This window comes from Amphiura filiformis, chromosome 17 (assembly GCF_039555335.1).
Source record: "Amphiura filiformis chromosome 17, Afil_fr2py, whole genome shotgun sequence".
NCBI classification, from domain to species: Eukaryota; Metazoa; Echinodermata; class Ophiuroidea; order Amphilepidida; family Amphiuridae; genus Amphiura; species Amphiura filiformis.
This window is the reverse complement of record NC_092644.1, coordinates 14,973,769-14,995,590: the sequence shown is the minus strand read 5'-3', so window position 1 is coordinate 14,995,590 and position 21,822 is coordinate 14,973,769. Positions and strand designations below refer to the sequence as shown.

General features: G+C 35.7%; 1 long non-coding RNA gene and 1 other non-coding gene across 2 annotated transcripts in view; both read right to left on the bottom strand.

Moving 5' to 3' along the window:
- The window catches only part of LOC140138219 (uncharacterized), a 476,970-nt gene that overhangs the window by 94,706 nt on the left and 360,442 nt on the right, over positions 1–21,822 (bottom strand). The window lies entirely within an intron of this gene.
- On the bottom strand, positions 7,798–7,871 carry Trnat-agu (transfer RNA threonine (anticodon AGU)). Its single transcript has one exon. It is a non-coding gene; the product is annotated as a tRNA-Thr (tRNA).

Below are 21,822 nucleotides of genomic sequence, written 5' to 3'. Positions count from 1 at the left end.
TTCCATGCATTCTACGGTATATTTAGAACCAACGTGGTTTGGTTAGGGTTTATAGGGGATCAGAAACGCCGTTATATGCAACAATAGGCGTACAGTTAGTGTGGAGCGCGAGCTGAATCAAACTGGTGGCTGAGGAAACTATCGATTGAGTGTGCAGTAAAGATGTACGTATAGCGACAATGCTTCACCAGGGGCCAATCACAGAGGCGTTTTTATTTTCCGAAAAGGTGAATTCATTTGCCTAGATGAATGAGAATATACTCGGCTTGTCTTGTGTATCTCTATTCGTCATATCGATATAGCAAAGAACATATGAAATCATGTCATAGTCTTAAGCTCGAACTGACAATTTTACGCTCCAACAAAACTAAATAAAATCGGAATAAATATTCGAATGTCTAAAACTTAATTATTTAGAACGGAAGAGTGGTTCCATCTTATCTGTGAAGTTTTAAATGGGTTAATTTATTGCATATATTTTGGTGTACGTTGTTTGCCAGATGTGAATATTTATCGACCATACTTGATGTTTTTATACTATACTTTTTGCTGTTGAATTTAGATGCTATGGTGAGTTTTGTATGCAACCAGTCACTTATGCATTAGCTCTAAGGTATAGCTATAGGTGAATACAAACTTATATTTTATGAAACTTAAATATGAAAGTTACGTTCCGTTAATTACAGTAATAAAGTGAATAATTCCAATCATTACTAGACAAAAACCTCAACATCATAATTTGATACTTTATAAAAAATGTAGTCTTATTTTTACACTTTGTTTTTCCATTTCTTATTGCAATTCATTTAATTCACTATTGAACTATCAGAGCTGACGGGCACAGGTACTAAATGGTTATTTTATTGTTGACATAATTTATTTGTTTTTGTTTATGATATACAGGGGTGATCATTAATGGTACCTTAATTCTTTTGTGGTGATATGAGATGCGACGAGAATAAATTCTTTATCACACTGGCCAGCCATTATCAGGTATCTCTTTTTTTCATGCAAGAATAATATTTCTAACCATCGTTAGAGGCATTTGATACGATTGACCATGCTCATTGTGCACCTGCTTTTGAGTGATTTAGGTCGTACCTTAAAGATTATTGTACAAGTGATGATGATTAGCAATGCCACGTCTCATCTGCATGTGAAGACCTGAGCGCAAGAAGACCGTAAGTCCACTTGGCCCTCAACATGTATACACTCAAGTTGCGTATAGTTTCGTATAGTTTGGTAATGTTTTATACATGTTCAGGGACTAAAACAAATTCACAACCTTTCATGATGTTTCACCCTGGAACATGTATAACACATTATCAAACCCTAAGAAATCATACGTAACTTTAGTGTATACATGTTGAGGGGCCAAGTGGACTTACGGTCTTCTTGCGCTCATGTCTTTATGTTCACAATCACTACATTACGTTACGCATGGCTCCGTTGAAATTATACCCATCGTATTAGTGATATAATTAGAGAGCATGGTGTTCCATGTGACCGTGACAGTGATAAACATGCTCGTAACTATGATGATAAAAAATAGCTGCACGGATTCCTGTTCTTATCAGAAACATATACAAATTTTAAGATGGCCCCGGTAATCACAATAGGATAATGTTAGAAAAATAATTACCAAGCACGAATTACGTAGTTATTATTTCAAACAAACTCATGCTGAACATAAAACGCGATATTCAAAATTCCCCGGCGCCGAAATTATCTGGGGGCAATGACGTCCCAGTAGCACTATGAAGGTTGACGACAATTGAGCACAAATAACCATGACGTCATTGCCTTGGAACATTTTGGTGTGGGAATTTTGAATATCGCGTGTTGATAGCAAGATGTTTTTATTCGTTTGATGGTCAATATCAATTTTAAATAAAACCACGTGATTCGTGCTTAACAATTATTTTTCTAACATATAAGGCATAATGTTGAATGTTGTGATTGCCGGAGACATACTTTAACTTAACATTAACCCATTTCTGAGGATGATGTTCCAATTTTCCTTGACATTCGTCTAACGTATCTATCAATATTAACAGCCTCCTCATTACCGTATTTACATTAAATAAGACATCAATACAATCAAATTTGACTAAACCACGTCCGTGAAATTGTATCTTCAACTTTTATAAGCCTATAATGTTTTAGATGTAGATCTTATCCTACATAATCTGCAGACGAGACAATGTGATATCTTGAATGTTTTGTTGTGCGATTATGCCACCCACATTATTTGAGTTGTAAGTTTGAGGAGTATTTTTAACATATTCACAAGTTTCAATTACAAATTGGGAGAGTTTGTAAAATGTCAAGAAATGAATCATTACCCCAGAAGAAGAATATCAATTTTTGAACAGATTATTCATTTATCAGTTGCTCACAACGGCAAGTGTGCATTTCCTACTTGAGGCTTTTGTTTTTAAAAGCAGAATCTCCTTTATATTTAAGGGGGTACTACACCCATTGCATTTTTTTGGCATTTGTTGCATTTTGTGAAGAAATGAGAAAAACAATTGGCATCGGTATCTATGTAGCTTACATGCTTTTAAAGGTAGAAGCCAAAGGTGGTACATCACTAATGTTTTAAATTCACTTCATTTTGGAAAGCTTACTTTTGGATATGTGTTGCTAATAACACATTAGAGAAATAATGTTGATATGTAAAATGGGAATAAGTGGTTCCTGATTTATTTTATGACTTCATGATCTTGGTGCTCCACATCTATCAAAAAACAAACTGGTGCAAATGCTTCTATTTTCAATGTTGAGCTATATTTTGTATTTTAAACTTGCGACATTATTTCACTGAAACTAAATTAAGCCATAGGTAATAGGTTACCACAACCACACTACAGCTATGTTAATAATAATTGTATTTCTTGTCACCTATACAACCATATTAGGTAGTTTTTCGTAAGCTTCACTTTTGTGATTTTGGTAACTATTTTATATTTAGATAATCTAAATTGTACTCACCATTTATATCCCAAGGTATTTTATTATACCCACCTCACACCTTTTCAATATATATCCAGTAAAAGACAAAGTATAAAAATTGATGCCTCAATATGATATAAGTTCGGGACATGAGGTGATGAACATATTTATGTACTTCATTAACTTGCAACAACAAAAAAAAGAAGAGGGATACTGATGAAAATCGTGGTATTATACCCCTTTAAACCAAGTTTGGGTTTTCTTCACAATAAAAAGTTAGTTTATGAGATATGAATTGACCATGGACTGTTACTCTTTTGGAAATCACCAATTTTATCAAAAAGTCAAACACTTTTCCAAATTACTAGAATTCCATCTCAGTGCAAGCTATATAACAATGCCCGCAAATGAGTATTTTACGAAAGAGTCGAAAGGCAGATTCCTTCCAGCAAAATAATTGCTCAAATAATTGTGTTATGGATTATGTCTGCGTTTCGTCTCTTTCGTCAAAAAAAAACTAATTTGAAGGTATGCTTGTAAATGGAATCCTAGGGTATATCATACAAACAATAATTAATATTCAATCGCAAATGTTGCAAAAATGTGTATACTTGGGATATGGTTAAACACTTTGATGTCTGGTTACGAAGACAATTTCTTCATATCTATATAAAACGTTCTGGTTTACCTGAATAAATGAATTTCCTTATAAAACTGTGAATACGCAGAAAGTTGTTTACAACTATACTATCAAACAAATGTATGTACCATCTAGGCCTATAGCATATCATTGAACATTTGAAATTATATGTTAGAATCTAAAAGCTCGAACTGACAATTCGACTGCTCATTGCCAGAAGCGGGTACACGTGCAATAGCTGCCAGTTGCAACTGCCATGTGTATGTGAGTACAATATACTGTGTGTATATTGCCAAATGTTCACAGGGCAGCTATTGCGCTTACCCACTTCTGGGACTGAGCAGACGAATCTTACGCTCCGATAAAACTTGGGATGTAAATGAAATAAAAACAGAATGAATGAATATATGTGCCCTAATATTGGATGATATCAATCTATATAGGTCATCATAAATATGACATCTAAAACTTAATTAGTTTTAACGGAAGGGTGATACCATTATTTTCATGAGATTTTAATTGGGTTATTATATTGCATATTTTTGGCGTACCATAGCTATATTATATATTATGTATGTGCCTATTTACAAGTTGTCGAACAAACTTGATATACTGTGCTTTTTACTGTTATAATGAGTATCTTATTCAACTGCTTATACAATATATCACTATGAAATCGCTATTATATTAATCATTGTTAATACAGCCGTAGTTTAAAGTCAAATATGAAAATATAATTAATACTGCATATTTTCAATTGGATCAAATTATGTTTCATCAATAGCATGGCATTAAGTAAATAACCGCAATCGTCTATACTTGATCCCAACACAAAGCAAAACATTAAAATTTACCTTGAGCCGACTATTACGGCTTTAGTCTGAATTCTTCATCTTCCGCCGCCGTTAATACTAAGGATTTGCTGCCATCTGGCTGCATCTCTTTATATCCTAGTCCCTTTTCCAAGCTTGTTCTGTTCTGAGCTAGACACTTTAATAATTGGCTTTCACTGTAGGTGAATTCTTGTTCTTTGTTTGATGTTTTCAAACATTTTCATCTGTCGTTCCCTGTTCCTTTTCCCTTCAACTGGTTTTTCATTTGATTATGGAGTGTCAATGCACTGCTACATCCTCGGAGAATATGGGCAAGATAAGTTAACTTTATTGTGCAACTCTCTAAGCAAGTGCCTCTTCTCACCAAGTTCAATCAAGATTGCTCTACGTGTTCTTTTCTCCTTCAAGCTGTATAAGGCAGGAAAGTTACTCAGAATAGCAATTTGACAAAAATATTTTTTTGCCTTATTTTGGTCAACGTTTTTATATTATTTTGAAGTTCCGTTAATAAAACAAATCCATCATTACTTGCTGATATATGATATGTTGATTAAATTAAATCCTGGACTATCATGTTTTTGATGTTTTGCTGCGATTGTTATCCTTACCATAATCCGCACACGAGACAACGAGGTATTTTTATCTTGAATATTTGGCGTAATTTGATCTACGTTTTTTGAATTGGAAGATTAATGAGGATTTTGTAACATTTAACAACGTTTTTATTCCCGTCTTGTTCTCAGTGGGAGAGTTTAAATGTCATTGAACCACATCAGGATATCAAACGTGCTGATCTGTCATAAAACAGAATAGTCCAAGATAAAACATTTAAACTTTGAGCAATACGTGTTCAAAATAAAATGGGTTTTATAAGCTATAATTTTGATTGTCCACATCCCCAGCCCTGATCAACTTTTTCACGTACATGATATCAAGCTTTGGTTATTATTGGATAACAACCGTGTTTACTAGAATTCTAATCTCTATTCCACTTTTTTAACTTACTCGGCTGGTTATTTGTAACCTTATATACTACGGCAAATTTTATATAAACCATTTTAAAAGCCCTTGCAACATAAATTATTAGGTTGTAGCATCCACGGAGACGTATGTCTTGTCATTACGTTTTGTTACCTGGAGAGATTTGATCATGTCTCACCTCTTTTTCAACCAAATCGACGGTAATAACTCTTGTTGTGAGGGATCAACATTTAACCACAAATTGCCACAAAACTCACTTCCTGGGAACCAAATACCACACAAGGTCATTTTTATGTAACTCCTTGACCCATTTGTGTTATATACTACGCGCTTTGACAATGGGGAGATTTTTGAGGAATTGTTTTATCAGTTATCACATGTCTATTGCCCTTCCCTGGGCGCCTTCTTTTACCTTGTAGCATTTTATCGCGTCTTTTTGGCATATCCCTTGTAAATCTCCCCACTTTTTCAGCAATAACAAAAAATGCATATCTTTGTGGCGAGTTTTGAAATAATCCGACACGTCCGCTGCAGGCATTGCATAGAATATCTCTATTGGAGCAAAAGCAGATAAGTTAAAGATCTGTACGCAACGGAAACTCTATTGTTCTTTCATTTTCCTTAATTGCTAATGATGACGGTACGTAAATACCCCAATACCATGTCTATTATTGCAGGATGAAAGGTGACACAATTGTGCGTGCCTATAACAGTTCATTGGTCTGACAAAGCACGCAGTACTGTGGGTTAATATTAAAAAACACTGAGATAAAGTTAGGTAAAGACAGGTATTGTATACGAGTTGAAGTATTATACTGTTTGATGTGATCATTTATTAGTTTTTCAAACAAAACATCATGTATAACCCAATGTTTAGGCCTAAACAGCTTAAAGCGGTATTATACTAATGTATACAGATGCTTTTGAGTAATTTTCAACTTTATTTTCCCCTTATTTACAACATTATTCACTTTCACAGCATTTTTAAAGCTTTTTCGGATATAAAATGTATCAATTTATGACAGGATTGGTGGCGCTATTTAGATATGGGAAATTACTCTTTCAGGCTTTTAATAAAAATAATTCCTTTTATTTTTTGATGAAATATGTTTATAACATTTCTTTGTTGCTTGTTTCACCTATTCCACCTGAGAGAGCGAAAGGGAGGGAGAAAGACAGATGACACACACAAAATAATAAGAACAAATATTCTCATAGCGCTTCACCTGTTATTAGTTATCTTAACTTGTATTGAAAATTATTTTCTCACCTTGACAGATGGGCATGCCCTAGCTAAGAGTGTGTTATTTCCTATTATATTAACCTCTTCATTTTTCTTCATAGTACATGAAGAAATGAAGCGTGTATTATGTATTGACTATGGTCTATTACTTGCGACATTTACAGACTATGAAACACCTGTGTTTCTCGCTACTGAGTGTGCACATTTAACATCCAAATTAACAATCATATTATGTTAAATACTTTCCATCCCTTTTCATGAAAGACACATTTTGAAAAAGTCAAAAAAAAAAATCCGAATTTATAATGGTACTAATTATAGATACATTACACGTAAATATTGAGAGTGTATAATGGATTAAAGAAATAGACAAAAACCTTATACTTCATGTGATGTTATATCAGTAAATCACCTGTAAATACTGTATTACGACGAAAGTTAAACCTTTCCGTCCTAAAACATATAGATAGCAGCCAAACGCACCTCAAATATAAGAATTCTTACTGTTGTCCACAGGAATATCAATTTGGACTTCTAAGAATTCACGTTTCAGTTTCTAAAATACTAAATACTGTGACCAAATCAAAGCGTAGACTAGATATACAGGGTGTCTCAGAAAAAAATCTGAATTTGGATGTAAGTCGAAAAATAGACATCAGAATCTAAATATCTAAAAAAAGAGACGTAGCCCATTTTATTCTGCATCTTATACGTTAAAAGAAATACCATTCAACACAATGCGCACTAGTGGTAAACTGTTAATGAGCTTCATATTTTGTACCGTGGAATCATTTACGTTCTTTTTAAACAATCTGTTTATTGCAAAACATTTAATTAGATTTAGTTCAAATTTGAAAATTGCATTAAACTAAAATTCCGCTTCGTTTGATATATTTATAGGTATGTGTTATTTAGATTAAGTGTCTAAATTGTTCTTCAATCAATCAACATTCGGGTTGTGCAAGTGGTGTGCAGTGTGATACGCGTTTAGTTCGTCACAGCATAAAAAAGAAAACAAAAAGTTTTTTAAAAAACCTGAATGTTTTCAAAGCTCATTTCATCTCCCGGGTGATTTACGTTAATTTGTACAAGATTTTCGTGGCATTTGTCTGGCATTAGTACACATAAACGTTGAAAGAAACCAGTGCATCCAGCCGGAATCAAACCGGCGACCTCCGCAATACTAGCACGACGCTCTAACCAATTGAGCCACGGAGGCACGCTGGAGAAGAGCCGAAGATATAAATCTATAATGTATGTTCGAATAGCGTTTTTAATAACACTTAACACAGAGGACTGCGTAAAATAACTGAAATACCTATTTGCTTTTGTGTATTAGTTATAAATATGCAGTTCTGATGCCTTCCGCTATAGGCATACGTCGAACATCATTTAAACCTAATACATATAATTATATAGATCTATATCTTCCGATCTTTTCCAGCGTGTGTTAGTGGCTCAATTGCTTAGAGAGTCGTACGTGCTAGTTTTAGCCAGTGAAACCAGTCAGATGCACCCTTGTTGTTGCTGTTGTTGTTGTTGTTGTTGTTGTTGTTGTCGTTTTATTAGGGCACGGTGGCTCAGTGGTTACGGCCTTGGACTCATAATCTGAGAGCTTGCTTGATGTGCATGGGTTCGAGTCCCCGTCCCACCACCGTGTTGCGCCCTTGGGTAAGGCACTTTGCCTCGCTTGCCTCACCCCATCCAGTTGCAATGGGAAGCTGTTAGGGGTTGTCACAGTCGTGGTACTGATGAACCCTGCGCCAATTGTAGGCTGCAAACGTGGTTCCGACATATTCTAATGACGGCGGAATAAATGTGAAGCGCTTTGAGGCTGTTTACGTCATAAAGCGCTAAAAAATCTACATTTATTTATTTATTTTTATTTTGCTTATGTGCACTGGCTACTCTGGGGAAAGATTGAAATTTGTTGCATATTATTGTTCTGGAAACACTTCACATGTTCGTATCTTTGGAACTAAACGTTAAATTTCAATGGAGAATACAATATAGCTATGTAAATGCTTGATACAATCATGTAAAAAATGAAAATTGAATATGCCCGACTTCAGACCGATTTTTCTTGATCACCCCACATAATATTGGTACGCCAAAATGTGCAATAAATTAACCTAAAAATGATGGTATCGCTCATTCGTTCAAACTGAGTAAGTTTGAGATGTCGTAATATATTTTATTGTTTTATGATCTATATAGGTGGATAACATCTCATATTAGAGCACATTCGAACAGTCATTTCTTTTTTTTCTTTTTTTCATTCAAGTTTTATAAGATCTTAAAAGTGATCATTTCGAGCTATGAGATTCTAACGTGATTTCAAATGAAGTTATGTCATATGATAAAAGAGTTAACGAGTATAGTTCTAAAAAACAGGCTGAATATATTTTCATCTAGAGACATTATTTAACCTTTTGGTAAATCCCTTTGCGAGTGGACCCCTGAAAAACGCACGTTGAACATTGTAATCAGCAGTCCAATCACAATAACTTTATGGATTTATGGATACATTGAATGTTTTCTCGTCAACCAGATCCCGCATTTTAAAAACATACCTTAACCATATAATACATGGTTCCAAAATTGAATTCACACAAAGAATAAAAGCAAAAAGAAGAAAGAAAAACGAGCAAGCTATAAAAAAGCGTTAGTTTCAAAACAAGGTTTGTGTGTTCGACAAATGGCTAACAGGTAAAATTGAACAGTACGCGTACGAGCTCACTGGTGGCCAATTTAACCAAAAAAACATTGTTCCTGTAATTGCTTCAAAATATTGTTGATCAAAATAGACATAGATTACAATTTTTCGAATTATATGCTTGCCTCCTTCCAACCGTGAAAAGCCAAACAGTTGCTCTAGACCCTACATGTTAAACAGTCTGCGAATATATATGGCAGAGATGGAGATGGCGTAGATCTAAGATCATTCATCCAATCAAACACCAAAGATACTTGTCACAATAATAATTACTATCACTATGAAAACATATCTACTAATACCTCGATGAACTGGCGACATATCAGTCTTTACACCAAAAACATTACTCCCTTTAAACCAAAAACAAATTTGTACCTAATATTTTTTGCTTCTTTTCATGTTGCTTGCTTGTCTTTTTTTCTTTTATAATTTGTGTGTGTTTTAAATAGTAATTTATTTCTTCAATTTTGGAAGTATACAGTTTTTGTGGAAGGTAAGTTTTTGAATGCGGGATCTAGCTGTCGAGAATACATACAATCATCCGGTAAATCCAGAATGTCATTTCGATTGGACTGCTGATGAGAATGCCTAACTTGCGTTTATCAGGGTTTACTCGCAAAAGTTTTAGGGATTCATCAAAAAGGTAAAATGTCCCTAGATGACTAAAAATGTACAAAGCCTGTTTTTAGAAATATCATACTCGTTAAATTTTTAAATGACTTTTTGAATGTGCTGTTATATGACTCCAGAATAAATTACATATTATCAGACATCGAATAATAGGTGAATTTTAAACCCCGGTCAAAAACAACAGAAACGTAAAATATACCAAACGGAATAAAGTTTTTTGTTTATTTGCTTTTTGTTCGAAAGGTTGAAAGTTGGGCTTTTAAGCTAAGTTCTGAGGCAGTAATTGGTAATGGGCGCTTTAAATTGGATCATCAGGCACACTGCCAAATTCACCATTATCATTCATCATAAAAACAACGTGACAACACATAGCCCAATTTACAAGTGACGTCATGTCAAATTTAGTAAATTCCATAAAACAGATCGGAGATACCTATCGATGGAATCTGACCTTATACACAGAACACGTTTATTACACCACACGTTTCTCTTCCGTAATATGATTTATATTTTAGTTGTTATGACTTTAATATCAGCCTGATGACATCAACAGATGGTATCATGCCTTTTTCATACCATTCGATGTATTAATCTGATTTGTTAGACATAAGATAAAGGCTCGTGTACTTTCATTGCCGATTTTAAATAGGCAATAATTTCATTACTTATTATTTAAACTATGCTCTAGTTGATGTTATAATCAAAATTATTTTTAAAATAAGCAAGTGAAGTTGACCATATGAACCGTATTTGACCAAATAAACACATCTTACGCCAATGTAAAGTAACGCCATAGGAATTACACGGCGACTGATGTTACAAAGGTTAAGGTATTGTAACTCAAACATTTTTGCCTGACAAATCAATTGAAAAAGTACTCACTACTGGGCTGACGGCTTGGTCACAATTGACTTATTCCACTGCTTTTCCCGCGAAAAGGCTTGTTGACATTTCCCGGAAGTGATGATGTTTTTGTTTTGAGCAGTGGATCGTATACGTAATCGAGAGATACGATACGAGATACGATTGCTTTGGCCCCCTATTTTACGAATGTAGATTGCTCCACTGTCTCTCCTGCTGAAAGCATTTAAATCCTTTGTTGCCGCTCCCAATCTATGATATGGTTTTCTTACAGTGGCGCGCAGATTTCTTTTTGACATTGGAGGGGATAGAGTTGGAAAAAAATTCTTCTAGTATAGTCAATCCAGCATCTTTTGGCGACATAATTTAGTTTATGGTACAATTGCGTGCGAAGCGCGCGAACATTTTTACTATTTTGAAGCTAAGCTGATGAAATATGTTGTCAAAGTAGAATAAATGCATTTTTGGGGCTAAAATGGGGAAATATGAGGTTAATTTGGTCAGAAACTCATTATCAGGCGTCAACATTGGGGGATGTTTGTATGGACCATTCCCCCCTGGAAAAATATTGGGGATTTATCACCCCCCAGGATCTACGCCTATGTTTTCTTGGGCTATGTGATCTGTGATGGCTGATTTGTGCTGTTCTGTGGTCGATTCTTTTCTGTTTGCTCTCGTGAATTTTAAGGTATTGTGTTTTTGGTGTTTTTCAATTTCTTTTTCAAGTACTAGCTGGCACTTATTGATTTAAATTGACCAGTAATAATGTGTCTTTATTTCTTTTAAAAGTTAACATAAAATCTTTACTTAACTAGAGAAATTCCACATTCAAGTACAAAATATAATGTGTGTCTGATTAAAGCAACTCGATTTTATATTGGCCTTTCTTCAATCCCGATTTTCTATTTAGAAAAGTTGTTTATTCTCGTATTCTCAGTAAACAGAAAAACTTGCATCTCTATGGAATGCAGACGACGAATTAAGCAAACTAAAGGCATGATTAGCCATGACGGTAAGCATGGCGGTAGGAGAGCATTCTTATCATATCATTAGGCTTCTGTCATTATACAGATTTATTTTGACATCAAGGTTTTAATCAGACTGCTTTTTCAATTACAAAGGGGTTTATTTCCGATTTTATTTCCGGATATACAGAAGAGGAGCTACTGGTACATGTCAGAGGAATATTCAGCCATTTGTATTCACTTGGTTAAAAAACAACAAGTTCAAGCGAGAAACCAGATTTTTTGGTGACAAACCTGCTATCTCAGAAGCCATGTTTTCCACCGATAGACATGGTTCAACCAACTAGGTTTTTCAATCGAGAAACCGGGTTTCTCTCTTTTATTGCGCAAAATGCTTACAATCAATAAGACTAGGCCACGTATGACATGTTGATGAAATTAAATCCAGGACTATCGTGTTTTTGATATTTCGCTACGATTGTTATCCTTACATAATCCGTAGACGAGACAGCGGGATATTTGATATCTTTAATATTTGTCGGGGATTGAGCTATCAATGTTTGTTTCAATTTTAATACTAAGGAAGAACTTTTTTTTTCATTTCGTTCCCATTGGGAGAGTTTAAATGTGGAGATATGAATTAAGCATCATGTATCATGTGTCAGAACAAAGGACGTTAACCCAAATATTCGTGGGTATTAACCCCCCCCCCGCTCACATCCCACACACAGTTAAGCTTAACAATTTGAAGTTTTCGAAATGAAGTTTGAAAATTAAAACTAACTTTAAAGGCAACTTCACATTGGACTTCTTGCACAGTTTTACTTGGATACTGCACTATGCCTTGACCCTTGAACTCCTAGTGGCGTTGTTAGGGTTTTTCATTTAGGAGGGCATGACGGAGGCGCTTTCAATGGAAAACATTATTGGCAAAATGGGCAAAAAAGGCCTAAAGCATAAAATATCACTGGGTGGGTCAAGTAGGAGGACAATAAATCCCAGGTCCCTGCCCTTAGCTACCCTCACTGCACCTCCCTGTCTACCTCCAATGCCCTCTCTCTCCTCCTCTCTACCTTTCTTACAAGATGCAATATATCGAGGGTTCAGAACCAGAGAGCCGTAATTCACTATGACTAGCTCTCACAAAATGTGCACAAAGTTTGTACCTTGCTATGGTCTTCAAAAATCAATACTTCCTCCATCATGTCTTTTGTTTCTATTGAATTTTGTCATGAATAATGGACTGTATCTTCCAAAGTGCCCTGGTGACTTTATACTCATTTTGTGGGAGCAGGTGATTGTGAGTTGAGGCTTTCTGGCTCGCAACCCTCGATATAACATTATTCTATTTAAAATATAGGCACCTGCTATACTCTTCCCAGAAGTATCTTTCACTGCTAGTTCCAGTAAAAACAATTTTTACGTCATGATCACACACAAAATATATAAACCAAGCTTGACGTTTGGTACAAAATAAAATATTTTAATATAATACAAAGACTAATTTTCAGCAATATGTGGCGTGTTTTACCCAAACCAAAAATGGCTTCCATTTTTCACGAAAAGACGATTTTTTTTCGAAAGTTATATCGAGGTCAACATAGGTCATTTCAAGGTCACACTCAGCTAGACTTCGTTGCTAGTTTCTCCTGTTTCTGTTATGCTTTTACTTTTAGCTGCTGTATCTGTTACTATCGATGGGTTCATGTAACTACCCATTCAATTCGGCTTCAAGTTATAGCTATGTTTTGATATAGCCTGCTAGGTCGCAGCAAGTGATTAATCCTAATCCTAACTTCAACCCAGCCAATCTTCTCTAAATCTGGTATACTTTTGAAGTTAAGCGTGAGTGAAGTTGAGGCAGTAGAGGTCGATTCAAGTGGACCATCGGGCATATTACTAAATTCACCATTAACATTCATTACAAAACGACATGAAAATACATAGCCCATTTAAAATAGACGTCATGTCGACAGGAGGAAATTGAATAATAAAACGAATGGAGATACCTATCAGATGTCAATGAAATCTCACTTTGAAGAAAAAGTTTATGGCACCACACGTTTTTCGCTCTCATAATACGATTTATATCTTACTTGTTATGACTTTAATATGAGCGTTATGACATCAACAGATGGGATCATGCCTTTTCACCGGGCTTTTCACTACTCGCTGTATTAATCTGATTTACTGAGACATAAGTGGAAGGTTCGTATTCTTTCAGTGCAGACTTTAAATAGGTAATGATTTTATATTTAAACTATGGCCTAGTTGATGCAATAATCAAAATGATCAGATAGGCAAAATAATTCGACCATAATATATGAAACATATTTTACTTTTACCGACTAAATACACTCTTTTTTGGTCAAATTTAAGCACATGTAGATGTAAAACTTTTCACAATAAAGCAAAAGCAACATAACTATTAACTAACAGGCATGACGAGGTATAACGGAAAGCACATATGGAAAGGTATACAAAAACGATTCTCTTATAAACCATCATGAGCACATGCAGTTTCCACCTCGATACACCTGAGCACACATTTTTGTCCAAGAGCTCTAAAGCAAACAGTGGAAAACCACCAATACGTCAACAAATAACTTAAAGGTAAGTATGTACACAAAAAATAACGATCTGGGGTTACATTTTCGAACCCATGCTACTTTTTGTACATTTCAATGCATAGAGCACTTAGTATGGCCCTCTATAACACTATACGGAATAAATCGTAGTATCAACACGTTCGTCAACAGCCTCAGAATGAGCATGTTTTCAATAATACTGGTTCACAAATAAAGAAACCTTGAACAGTTCGATTACCAAAAACATAACCAGATTTATCCAACGAGAATCAGTAACGAACGTACTTTTTCAGATACATATTTTTCATCGATAAACGTTGTTCAACCAAGGTTTTCTCTTTTTTTTATTGTGTAGAATGCTTTCATCAATCAGACTAAAGCCACATATGTCATGCTGATGAAATTGTCATCCTTACTAAATCCGCAGACGTGACTACGGGATGCTTGACATCTATATTTTTGAGTTAAACATTAAAGCATGTTTTTTTTTTTCTTTACTTCCCAATGATGCATCGCGAACGAGATCATCTGGCTGAACATAGTTAATGAACCCATATATATTTACAAATACATATTTAAAAATACGGACGTGACCCATGGGCACGACATACCAAGACCAGCAAGCGTGACTGAATCATCATACTATTGAAACGCGGCGACCCTGTTTACTTAGGGATTCAATCATGTTTCACCGTTGTTCATCACCGATTAACAACGATGCGTCCGCGTCGTCTGAGTGGTTTACTTAGCGAGCGAAGTAAACCACGCAGACGCGCCGGACGCGTAATTTCTTTCTGCAACCATAATGGGCCGCAATGCGATAACACATGCATCACATACTGGTCTATCTTGAATTTTTGACTATTTTGAGAAAATTGGTATATAGTTCTTTTTTACGGAGCTGTTCAAATACAACAAATTACAGACCTCAATTTTTCCTAGATAATTTTTATAAAATGTTTAATTTAAACTATCTATGATTTTTTCAAAATACGTATTTTCACATACTGATCTATCTCGAAAAAAAACACGAATTTCTAGAAAATCGCAATTGAAACTCTTCGTATTAAGTTTACCTTTCTATAATTTAATTAGACTACGGATTTTCATGAAAGTGGTTTTAAATTAAAGCATATACTTAACAGATTTATTTAAGTGGAATCTTTAATTATATTTACGTATGTAATATTGCTTAAAACTACACTTAAGTTGTAGTTCTGTATGTGAAATCGTTAATTTCCCGATATCGTATTGAAAGTGCATTACATACTGGTCTATCTCGAGATAGACCAGTATGTGATGCGTCTAAAGTCATATCATTGTTCGCGAAATCGAGATAGCCCCCAAGATAGACCAGTATGAAACGAATTTTAAATACGCTATCGGGAAATTAACTATTTCACATACAGAACTACAACCTTAGTGTAGTTTTAAGCAATACTGCATTCATAAATATAATTCAAAATTCCACTTAAATAAATTTGTTAAGTATATGCTTTAATTTGAAACCACTTTCATTAAAATCCATAGTCTAATTAAATTATAGAAATGTTAACTTAAGGGCGTACTACACCCATATATTGGTTTGATTGGTCTAAAAAAATATTTTTTCATTTATAGCTAGGCGATATATGCACGGATCATGTGAAAAAAAAAAAAAAGGGAAACAACTTCGCAAAAGTGTCCTTTTTCACCTATTTGTCGTAAAGTCGACTGGTTGATAAGGACGCTTATGTTGTCTTTTTAAAGACATTTCTTGTTTAGCGATACGTCTATGTCAATCTCCATAGGGATGGGCGATACCAGCTTTTGGTACCAATTGTCGATTTAGAGCAGTCAGGGGGTGGGGCCGAATTTTTAGAAAAAATAAAATAAAATGAAAAAAAAAATGGCCGCGGAGCGCGCTTGCGCGACGCAGGGGGTTGTCTAAGGGGGGATGTTCCCCCCTCAGAAGTAAGAAACTTGTGCAAAATGAAGATCTAATTGAAGCGATTTGGTGGACAATTTTATAGTGTAAAATTTTAGTTGAAAAAGCCGCAAATTTGTAAAATTAATGACGGTCCATGAAACCTTCCGTGGACAAGTTTTCCCTATAAATTGTGTTAACATAGGAAATTTGCAAATGTCGAAAGAAGAGCGAAAATGGTCATATGTTTATCCACTACGCTGTCTGAGGACGGATGTTCCCTCCTGTTTGAAAAAATGTGCAAAATGAAGGTCCAATTCAAGCCATTTGGTGCATCATTTTTACACTATTCAAATCAATTGCTTAAAAAATGGGCCCGAACTCAATTTGCAAAATTCGAGATTCGTAAACATGGTAAAAGCCGTGCATAAATCGATGAAGTCGGTAGGAATAATGACTTTTTTGGCAAAATGTGACGGACCCTGCATATCGGCGGGCCGCAGTAATTTTCACATGCTTACCCGCCTTCAAGCCCAATGCCTATAATCGCAGGCCATTATTATAGGACCTACTTCAAATCGACCCGACTGTGCGGGTTTTTATTAAGCATGGGCCTACTCAATTACGTGAAATGTAACCTTCCTTTTCTCTCCTCCATTTTCTCCCTTTTCTCTTCTCCTCCCCCTTTCCCTTCTCTTCTCGCCTTTCCTCTTTTTTTTGGGGGGGGGGGGTAGCGGGTCAGTCGGCGTTCCCCCTGAATCTGCGCCTGAAATGAGTAGGATGTGTTTGTTCAGGGGATGGGTACGTACGTGTGGCTGTAGGCCTACCACATTAATGAACTAAACTTACTCTTTGTGGGATTACGAATCGTAAACACAAACAACACAGGTGATAATAAAACCAGTAGCAAACATCACTTTAATCAACTAGATGCAACAAGTTTACAACTTTCTTTTTAAAGCCTTGTAGGCCTACGATCGTTTCAAATTTTTAGATTTTTCTTTTTTCTTCCAAAATGATAAAATAGGCCTAGTTAAAGGCCCATTCAGTGATTTGCTCATCCGGACGATAGTAAAATTCATCAAAATTCGGATTTTGGTACCTTTGTCATTGACATAGATGTGCTAAACATAGCCTGCGAGTGGTTCAGCCGAAAGACATTTTACACGAATCTGTAATTTAGATACTGACAGTATCTAAATTAAAGGGCATTTCGTGATCCACAGTCCCATCCCCCACTCTTCTTCAAAAATGTTGAGATTTTTATCCCACTGGAAACCTCTGGCTACATACTGTTTATGTACACAATATTTCTTGCAGATTAATTCGTTTTGCAAAGATATCGTGAAATTTGAATTTCGTTCTGGTGCACCAGAACGAAATTACAACGCATTGTCTATGGAGCAGTGTAATACACATAATCATGCATAACTCGCAAACGCAAAATCGGAATCAACTGAAATTTTGGGAATAGGCTTTTTTCGTGGATATGTACTGAAAAATGTCATAAAAAGAGGATGCTAGGATCACGAAATACTCCTTTAATAGCTACGTGTATTTGAATGTGGCTTCAACTTCGTCAGTACTGCTGGGTTTGTTTTTTCGTTTTTTGCCAAATTTGTAATTTCAAAAATACAAAATGACAATTTGAATGACTTCGTATATCCGCCATTTTGGATTTTTGCCATTTTTTGCATTTGAAACCAAAGACCAATTTTTTCTTCATTTTTTAAAGTCCGCAATTAATCTCTATGCAATGACCTATTATGTGAGACATGTTAATGGCTTGGCTTCGATTTAGTTTTCTTCTTCTGACAATTTTAACTTTACGGCCGCCATGGATTTTGAGCTGAATTTTCATAAATGTTCAAGTTTTACCGGATTTTTAAGCCGAAGGTGATTTTTTTCTTCAAATTTGGAAGTCGCCAAGTAATCCTTGTACAATTATCGTTCATATAGTACATGCAAATTGGTTGGCTTCGACTTGGTTATCTTTTTTTGAACTTTTTTGAACAAGTGATCGAGCGGTCTATGTACATCAACCCCTGTGATCCTTCAAACAATTTTATTTTTTTTAACTTGCGCTGGGATCACTGAATGGGTCTTTAATATGCAATCATTATGAAAGTTCCCAATACATTTGGAAGCGAAAAACATTTGAAATTTGCAAAAAAAAAAAAAAAACATCATAAACTTCACCTCTATCACTGAAATATCACGCCATCAGGCATGGTATGCCGATGAGTGTATCCCATAGACCAGGGCGGCGCCACAGGGGGGAAGGGTGCAATTGCCCTCCCCTAAGATTTTCAAAAAGGTAAAAGGAATGAAAAAAGAGAAGAAGGAGAGAGAAAAGGAGGGAGAGAAAGAGGAGGAGAAGAAGAAAAGGAGCCATTCCCCTCCCTGGCCATGGTTAGAAGGAGGAAACTCCCCCTTCGGACATCTTGCCCCTTGTGGAATGCTGACCTACGCGGTTTTAAAGTTGTTGGTATTTATATTTTGGGCCCATTTTCGGCAAATTTTCCCCCATGATAGTGCCTTTTCTCCCAACTACTTTGGAAAAATCCTGGCTACGTGACCAAAGTAACCCTAATATTTGGCCATTTTAGCCTAAAAAGTGCGCGACTTTATTAACATTTACACCATATTTCACTTTGTGCACATTTGTACCATGAACTTATTTTGTTGCTAAAAGGTGCTGGGTTTACTGATTGAGTAGGTCCATGCCTAAAACCAGCGGGCTGAAAGTCGGGCCCGTGAATGAAATTCATAAAAAATATGCGGTTGGAAAGTAAATAAAGTAACCATAAAAAGCATGAAAATGGTGCATCAAATGGCTTCATTTGTGCTTTCATTTTGAAAATTTTCCCAATTCTGAGGGGGGCACATCCCCCCTCAGACACCCCTCTGCGTCGCGCAAGCGCGACGGGCAGCGCTGTCTCGCCGCATGAAATTTCCAACATTTTGTTGCCCCCCTATCAAAATACCCTGGCGCCAGCCCTGCCATAGACAATCCCATTCATTCATTCATTCATATTTATTCGGCAAAATCGACAAGAACAATAAATATAATCAATCACAAATGATCACAAATTTAGCATTATACATGGATACAAGCAAAGACACCAAAAAGCCGAAATGCCAGGATAACCCATAAAGTCTAGCTGCAAATGGGGAGACAATTCATTGGAATTAAATCACTATATCACAAACTATTTATTCGCTACCTGAAGTTGCTAATAGAGAATGAAAGATTAGAATATTTGCTTATATTTGTTTTCAATTTTCAAATATTTTTGTTTTCAATACGTTTCATAATAGGCCTAGTACATTTTATTTTTGCTATCTGTCAAAAGTAGCCGATACCAATTACGATACCACTGGTATCGTAATTGTAGCGCCGAGTACCGCCCAACACCGGAATGCAAAATTCAATTAAAATGGCGACGCTTACAATTTATAAATATCATACACTGGCAGCGGTTGTTTCTGGGTGAAATTGACTGGATTGAGGTGTCCGATGTAAGTACAAATGGTGGCATATTAATTATGCTCCAACATAGACTGTCAACGTTCCCATTTTAGTTGATTTTGTGCAATAAGTTGCAAGAAATTAACATTTTTGTCCCAAACACATATACTTGCGTATCGTTTCACGTTATATTTAATGTTCGTGTTTTGCTTAGATGATGGCCCTAAAAATCACCTAATACTGAAAACAAAGGCATTGACTGTTCTTTAATTTCAACCTTATCAAACCTGAAACAAATATGCTGCCTTGCGAACACAAATTTTGCATATCATTGTCAACTGGAAGGGGGAAAAATAAGTTTAATTTAATTGGTAACATGAAATTGATGCATATTAATGTTTTCAAAGCTGTGAATAATTAATTAATTTCCCCCAAAAAATCATTTTTATAGTTTTAGCGTCTGTCATAAATGCTTTACATGTGTGTGTAATTGGATTTACGGTAAAAATTCTGAAATTCTCAAGAAACTCGATTTCATGAATGCAGGCCTATGTACCTCTTCCGGGCTTCTACCTTTAAAAGCATGTAAGCTACATTCATACCGATGCCACCAATAGAACGAGAAGATTTGCCCCTTCATTTTGCATACCACTTTGACCAATTTTTTTTCTGATTTCTTCACAAAATGCAAAAAACCCGCAACAAAATCCAATGGGTGTAGTACCCCCTTAATACGAAGATTTTCAATTGCGATTTTCTCGAAATGCGTGTTTTTCGAGATAGACCAGTATGTGATGCGTCCGACATGTAATTATAGGCCTATGAGGCTAGATATAACACGAGTTTATTACCATTATTATTTCCTCTTACTTAATAAAATAAAAAGAAATCGATAGAATTAAAATTCTACAACGGTTTACCTGGGGTTCGAACCCACAATATGTACCCATAGTCTAATGCCTACACGACTGTGCTATGATTCGTTGTGCCAGAAAGGTGTTTGTTTATGATACTTATTGATTGCGGAATAAAGTGCATACACACAATATACTATTACTAGTATATTAGTACTAATAAATAGGAATATAATCCTAACCCTAACCCTAACCCTAACCCTAACCCTAACCCTAACCCTAACCCTAACCCTAACCCCTAACCCTTACCCTAACCCTAACCCTAAGACCCTAACCCTAAGACCCTAACCATGACATAATGAACCTTGCCTCGGACTATGCGGTTAGTGATATATTGCAGCCCATTATGGTTGCAGAAAGAAATTAAGCGCACCGGACGCGAGTTGTTAATCGGTGATGAACAACGGTGAAACATGATTGAATCCCTTTCAACAATGAAACAAGCTAAAATGTCTAATTCACACGATTCTTTCATTCGGAATGCCCGTTTGTCATTGCCACCTCAAGATCGCGGTATTTCTCTGTTGATAAAGAGGTATATTTAGCTGCTACCGCCAACATAAGAGAGTTCATGTTTATGCATACGTTTCAGGCATGCCGAATTTTACAATGTTTACGTTTACAAAGTATCAGTTTATTCACTAATTTCGCCTAAGCGGACAACTTATTGCCACGTTTCTTACATCGCGGCAAAGAAGTTACATGAACCGTCAAACCCTTGTAACAAATGCGGTGTTACATATGTTTATTTCCAAATGGACCTCTGACTTGTTTGGCTAGAAATGTTGCTCACGTTTCTTACGACCGTAATAGCCATTCCACTTTTTGATTGACAACATACATCAAAAGAAAATTTACACTTATGTGCACCGTGCAAGAAACTTCCACAGGCATCTTATAGCAAAATATCCCTGCGAGTAAAATCATATGAGTTACAGGTCCGCAAGTAAAGAGATCTTTCAGACTATAATTCTTTCATTTTTAGATAATGATGTGAAATTAATGCCCCAACACCCTGTTTATTATCACAGAGTGCAATGTGACAAAATGGTGCGTGACGATGACAGTTTCATTGGATAGGTCTGCTAGCGAGACAAAACACAATTAGTGAGTTAATA